Raw genomic sequence first — 6,426 nt, forward strand, 5'->3', positions numbered from 1 at the left:
TCGAAACTTGGGCTTGTATTCAATAGTATGGACAGCACTTGTTGAAGAGCGTCCTTGGCTTTCCTTGCTCTAGCCCTTGTCATAGGTCCTCCAAGTCCTTCAAGTGGATCCTTGCCCTTGCTCTTGGTCATGTCCTCATCATTACGGGATTCCTTAGGACGTCCGTGTAAAAAGTTATTGTCGTTTGATTTTGCTCAGAGCTTCTATTCTGAATTTCAAGCGTCTCGAAATACTACGGGACACAATCAGACATCCGAGTAAAAATTTATCGTCGTTTCAATTCTCTCAGAGTTTCAGATTTCAATTTCGAGTGTCTCAATATATCACGGGAATTAATTGGACATCCAAGTTAAAAGTTATTGTCGTTTGAATTTACAATGAGCTTCCATTTTCAATTACAAGCGTCTTGATATATTACGGGACTCAATCGAACATCCGAGTAAAAAGTTATTGTCGTTAGAATTTTCTCAGAGCTTCCGTTATCAATTATGAACATTTCGATATATTACGGGATTCATTCGTACATCCGAGTGAAAAGTTATTGTCGTTTGATGTTGCTCAGAGCTTCTATTCTGAATTTCAAGCGTCTCGATATACTATGGGACACAATTGGACATCCGAGTAAAAAGTTATTGTCGTTTGAATTTTCTCAAAGCTTATGTTTTCAAATTCGAGATTCTTAATATATTGCAGGACTCAATCGGACATCCGAGTAAAAAGTTATTGTCGTTTGAAATTGTTTAGAGCTTCTATTCAGAATTTCAAGTGTCTCGATATACTACGGGACACAATTGGACATCCGAGTAAATAGTTATTATCGTTAGAATTCTGACAGAGCTTCAGTTCTCAATTACGAGCGTCTAAATATATTACGAGACTAAATTGGACATCCGAGTAAAACGTTCTTGTCGTTAGAATATGCTCAGAGCTTCCGTTTTCAATTACGAGTGTCTCGATATATTAGGGGATTTATTCAGACATCCGAGTAAAAAGTTATTGTAATTGAATTTGCTCAGAGCTTCCGTTTTCAATTACAAGCGTCTTGATACATTACGGGATTCATTCGGACATCCGTGTAAAAAGTTATTGTCGTTTGATTTTGCTCAAAGCGTCTGTTTTTTAATTTCAAGCGTCTCGATATACTGCAGGACACAATTGGGCATCCGAGTAAAAATTTATTGTCGTTTGAATTTTCTCAGAGCTTCCATTTTCAATTTTGAGTGTCTCGATATATTACAGGGCTCCATCAGACGTCCATGTTAAAAGTTATTGTCGTTTGAATTTGCTACGAGCATCCGTTTTCAATTACGAGCGTCTTGATATACTACGGGATATAATTGGACATCCGAGTAAAAAGTTATTGTCGTTTGAATTTATCAGAGATTCCGTTTTCAATTTCAAAGGTCCCGATATATTATAGGACTTAACCAGACATCCGAGTTAAAAGTTATTGTCGTTTGAATTTGCAACGAGCTTCCATTTTCAATTACGAGTGTCTCGATATATTACGGGACTCAATGGAACAACTGAGTAAAAAGTTATTGTCGTTAGAATTTTCTCAGAGCTTCCATTATCAATTACGAGCATCTCGATATATTACGGGATTCATACGGACATCCGAGTAAAAATTTATTGTCGTTTGAATTTGCTCAGAGCTTTTGTTTTCAATTCCGAGCGTCTCGATATATTACAGGACTCAATAGGACATCCGAGTTAAAAGTTATTGTCGTTTGAATTTGCTACGAGCTCCCATTTTCAATTATAACTGTCTCGATATATTACGGGACTTAATCGAACATCCGAGAAAAAAGTTATTGTCGTTAGAATTTTCTCAGTGCTTCCGTTATCAATTACGAGCATCTCGATATATTACGGGATTCATTCGGACATCCGAGTTAAAAGTTATTGTCGTTTGATTTTTCTTAGAGCTTCTATTCTGAATTTCGAGCATCTCGATATATTACGGGACACAATCGAACATCCGACTAAAAAGTTATTGTCGTTTGAATATGATCATAGCATCTGTTTTCAATTTCGAGTCTCGATATATTACAGGACTCAATCGGACATCCGAGTTAAAAGTAATTATCGTTTGATATATGTCAGAGCTTATGTTCAGAATTTAAAGCGTGTAGATATACTACTGGACACAATCGGACATCCGAACAAAAAGTTATAGTCGTTTGAGTTTGCTAAGAGCTCCTATTTTCAATTTCTAGCGTTTCGATATATTATAGGACTCAATCGGACATCCGAGTTAAAATTTATTGTCGTTTGAATATGCTTAGAGATTTCATTATCAATTACGAGCGTCTCGTTATATTACGGGATTCATTCGAACATCGGAGTAAAAAGTTGTCATCGTTTGATTTTGCTCAGAGCTTCTATTCGGAATTTCAAGGGTCTAGATATACTAAGGTACACAATCAGACATCCGAGTAAAAAGTTATTGTCGTTTGAATTTGCTTAGAGTTTTTGTTTTCAATTTCGAGCGTCTCGATATATTACGAGACTCAATCGGACATCCGAGTAAAAAGTTATTGTCGTTAGAAATTTCTCACAGCTTTCATCATCAATTACGAGTTACTCGATATATTACGGGATTCATTCGGACATCCGAGTAAAAATTTATTATCGTGTTATTTTGCTTAGAGCTTCCGTTATCAATAATGAGGATCTCAGTATATTGCGGGATTCATTCGGACATCTGAGTAAAAAGTTATTGTCGTTTGATTTTGCTAAGAGCTTCTATTCTGAATTTCGAGCGTCTCGATATATTACGGGACACAGTTAGACATGAGTAAAAAATTATTGTCGTTTGAATTTTCTCAAAGCTTCTATTTTCAATTTCGTGAGTCTCGATATATTACGAGATTCCATCGGACATCCGAGTTAAAAGTTATTGTCGTTTGATTTTGCTCAGAGCTTCTGTTCTAAATTTCAAGCGTCTTGATATACTATGGGACACAATCGGACATCCAAGTAAAAATTTATTGTTCTTTGAATTTGCTACGAGCATCGGTTTTCAATTAATAGCGTCTTGATATCTACGGGGCACATTCAGACATCCGAGTAGAAAGTTATTGTCGTTTGAATTTGGTCAAAGCTTCCGTTATCAATTAGATGCGTCTTGATGTATTACGGGATTCATTCGGACATCCGAGTCAAAAGTTATTGTCGTTTGATTTTGCTCAAAGCTTCTATTCTGAATTTCGAGCGTCTCGAGATATTATGGGACACAATCGAACATCCGAGTAAAAAGTTAATGCCGTTAGAAATTTCTCAGAGCCTCCGTTATCAATTACGAGGATCTTGATATATTACGCGATTCATTCAGACATCCGAGTAAAAAGTTATTGTCATTTGATTTTGCTCAAAGCTTCTGTTTTTAATTTAAAGCATCTCGATATACTACAGGACCCAATTGGACATCCGAGTAAAACTTTATTGTCGTTTGAATTTTCTCAGAGCTTCCATTTTCAATTTCGAGTGTCTCGATATATTACAGGACTCCATCGGAGATCAGAGTTAAAAGTTATTGTCGTTTGAATTTGCTACGAGCATCCATTTTCAATTACTAGCATCTCGATATACTATGGGACACAATCGGACATCCGAGTAAAATGTTATTCTCATTAGAATTTTCTCAGAGCATCCGTTATCAATAATGAGCATCTCGATATATTACGGGATTCATTCGGACATCCGAGGGAAAAGTTATTGTCGTTTGATTTTGCTCAGAGCTTCTGTTCTAAATTTCAAGCGTCTTGATATACTACGGGACACAATCGGACATCCAAGTAAAAAGTTATTGCTTTTTGAATTTGCTACGAGCATCGGTTTTCAATTACTAGCGTCTCGATATACTACGGGGAACATTCAAACATCCAAGTAGAAAGTTATTGTCGTTTGAATTTGGTCAGAGCTTCCATTATCAATTACAAGCGTCTCGATGTATTACGAGATTCATTCGGACATCCGAGTCAAAAGTTAATGTCGTTTGATTTAGCTCAGAGCTTCTATTTTGAATTTCGAGTGTCTCGATGTATTACAAGACTCAATCGGACATCCTAGTTAAAAGTTATTGTCGTTTGAATTTGCTACGAGCTTCCATTTTCAATTACAAGTGTCTCCATATATTACGGGACTCAATCGAACATCCGAGTAAAAAGTTAGTGTCGTTTGCATTTGCTCAGAGCTTCCGTTATCAATTATGAGCGTCTCGATATATTACGGGATTCATACGGACATCCGAGTAAAAAGTTATTGTCGTTGGATTTTGCTAAGAGCTTCTCTTCTGAATTTCAACCGTCTCGATATACTACAGGACACAATCAAATATCCGAGTAAAAAGTTATTGTCGTTTGAATTTGCTTAGTGCTTTTGTTTTCAATTTCGAGCGTCTCGATATATTACGAGACTCAATCGGACATCCGAGTAAAAAGTTATTGTCGTTAGAAATTTCTCAGAGCTTTCGTTATCAATTATGAGTTACTCGATATATTACGGGATTCATTCGGACATCCGAGTAAAAAGTTATTATCGTTTGATTTTTCTTAGAGTTTCTATTTTGAATTTCGAGCATCTCGATATATTACGGGACACAATCGAACATCCGAGTAAAAATTTATTGTCGTTTGAATTTGATCATAGTTTCTGTTTTCAATTTCGAGTCTCGATATATTACGGGACTCAATCGGTCATCCGAGTTAAAAGTAATTATCGTTTTATTTATGTCAGAGTTTCTGTTTTGAATTTCAAGCGTCTCGATATACTACTGGACACAATCGGACATCCGAGTTAAAAGTTATTGTCGTTTGAATATGCTTAGAGATTTCATTATCAATTATGAGCGTCTCGATATATTACGGGATTCATTCGAACATCGGAGTAAAAAGTTGTCATCGTTTGATTTTGCTTAGAGCTTCTATTCGGAATTTCAAGGGTCTCGATATACTAAGGTACACAATAAGACATCCGAGTAAAAAGTTATTGTCGTTTGAATTTGCTTAGAGTTTTTGTTTTCAACTTCGAGCGTCTCGATATATTACGAGACTCAATCGGACATCCGAGTAAAAAGTTATTGTCGTTAGAAATTTCTCATAGCTTTCGTCATCAATTACGAGTTACTCGATATATTACGGAATTCATTCGAACATCCGAGTAAAAAGTTATTGTAATTGATTTTGCTCAGAGCTTTCGTTATCAATTACGAGGATCTCAATATATTACGGGATTCATTCGGACATCTGAGTAAAAAGTTATTGTTGTTTGATTTTGCTAAGAGCTTCTATTCTGAATTTCGAGCGTCTCGATATATTACGGGACACATTTAGGCATACGAGTAAAAAATTATTGTCGTTTGAATTTGCTCAAAGCCTCTATTTTCAAGTTCGTTAGTCTCCATATATTTTGGGATTCAATCGAACATCCGAGTTAAAAGTTATTGTCGTTTGATTTTGCTCAGAGCTTCTGTTCTAAATTTCAAGCGTCTTGATATACTACGGGACACAATCGGACATCCAAGTAAAAAGTTATTGCTTTTTGAATTTGCTACGAGCATCGGTTTTCAATTACTAGCGTCTCGATATACTACGGGGAACATTCAAACATCCAAGTAGAAAGTTATTGTCGTTTGAATTTGGTCAGAGCTTCCGTTATCAATTACAAGCGTCTCGATGTATTACGAGATTCATTCGGACATCCGAGTCAAAAGTTAATGTCGTTCGATTTAGCTCAGAGCTTCTATTTTGAATTTCAAGTGTCTCGATGTATTACAGGACTCAATCGGACATCCTAGTTAAAAGTTATTGTCGTTTGAATTTGCTACGAGCTTCCGTTTTCAATTACAAGCGTCTCCATATATTACGGGACTCAACCGAACATCCGAGTAAAAAGTTAGTGTCGTTTGAATTTTCTCAGAGCTTCCGTTATCAATTATGAGTGTCTCGATATATTACGGGATTCATACGGACATCCGAGTAAAAAGTTATTGTCGTTTGATTTTGCTAAGAGCTTCTCTTCTTAATTTCAAGCGTCTCGTTATACTACAGGACACAATCAAATATCCGAGTAAAAAGTTATTGTCGTTTGAATTTGCTTAGTGCTTTTGTTTTCAATTTCGAGCGTTTTGATATATTACGAGACTCAATCGGACATCCGAGTAAAAAGTTATTGTCGTTAGAAATTTCTCAGAGCTTTCGTTATCAATTATGAGTTACTCGATATATTACGGGATTCATTTGGACATCCGAGTAAAAAGTTATTATCGTTTGATTTTTCTTAGAGTTTCTATTCTGAATTTCGAGCATCTCGATATATTACGGGACACAATCGAACATCCGAGTAAAAATTTGCCACATAATTCGGGGCGGACTACCGGGTGATGGTTCCGCCGGCGAGGGCCTGTGCGAATCGGGGCACACA

Source organism: Glycine max, chromosome 10 (assembly GCF_000004515.6).
Source record: "Glycine max cultivar Williams 82 chromosome 10, Glycine_max_v4.0, whole genome shotgun sequence".
Classification (NCBI taxonomy): domain Eukaryota; kingdom Viridiplantae; phylum Streptophyta; class Magnoliopsida; order Fabales; family Fabaceae; genus Glycine; species Glycine max.